We start from the raw sequence: 1,030 nt of genomic DNA, 5'->3' as shown, positions 1-1,030 counted from the left end.
AGTGGCTTTCCTTTTCCTCTCTTGTTGTAAAGCTCTGCCCAGCAAAAAGGAAATTAGCAAAGCCCCAAAGCCACTGGGACTGGCTTCTGCCCAAGCCCAGGTCCAAACCAGGTCCCTTGCTCCACCAGTTGGGGCACAGGTGAATTCTCTTCCCCACACCTGCTCCACAGCCATGTGTCACTGATTTCTGTGTTGCTGCTGCAGAGTGCTCCTCTCCCTCAGGGGATGGCAGCCACACAGCTGCTCACTCCTCAGGGCACTCTTCACCACAAGAGGCTGCTCCTTCAGCCCTGCAGCAGCTTTGCCCTGCAGCTCCTCTCAGCAGCATGAGGGCTCAGCACCAGTGCGATGCTCTGAGCCAGGCCAGGGAAAGTGTGGGGAGCCTGAGCTGGAAGTGGCAGCCCTACTGGCTGGCTGCTTTTGTCTCCCTGGTTGCATTCTCCAGTTCCCCACTGCACTGTGAACCAAGGGAATGGAGCAATCAAAACTACTGCTGCAAGGACTGCCTGAAAGGACAACACAGAAAGGTGGGTGCTGGGCTCTTCTCACAGCTGATGGGTGACAAGGGGATGTGGCCTCCCCAGGGGAGGGCCAGGCTGGCCATTAGGACATCTCTTTTTCACTGGAAGGGTTGCCAGGCATTGGCACAGGCTGCCCAGGGAGTCAGTGGGGACACCATGCCTAGAGGGGTTTACAGGTCCTTTAGGTGTGGTACTCCCCAGTACAGTTTGGTGGTGAACTTGGCAGAGTAGGGTTAATGGTTGGACTTGATGGTCTCAAGGGTCTAAGAGTGCAAGAGCTGAAGGGCTTGACACAATGCAGGGAAGAGAAAGTGGCTTTTGGCTGTACACATTAGATTCTTCATGCATAAACAGGAGAACCCCAGATTGCTTTAAAAGGAATCAGAGGCAGGTCTCATCAGCTGGGCTGAATCCTGAGGCAAAGCCCCAGACAGTGCCTGGGTAAGGCCTTTAGGATGTGACCCTGGCTGGCTGCCCCAAGCTTTTCCTAGGCTGCCTGTGGTCCAGAT

This window comes from Melanerpes formicivorus, unplaced genomic scaffold (assembly GCF_026170545.1).
Source record: "Melanerpes formicivorus ecotype bairdi unplaced genomic scaffold, bMelFor1.0.p_v2 SCAF_11, whole genome shotgun sequence".
NCBI lineage: Eukaryota > Metazoa > Chordata > Aves > Piciformes > Picidae > Melanerpes > Melanerpes formicivorus.
This window is presented reverse-complemented; position numbering follows the sequence as displayed.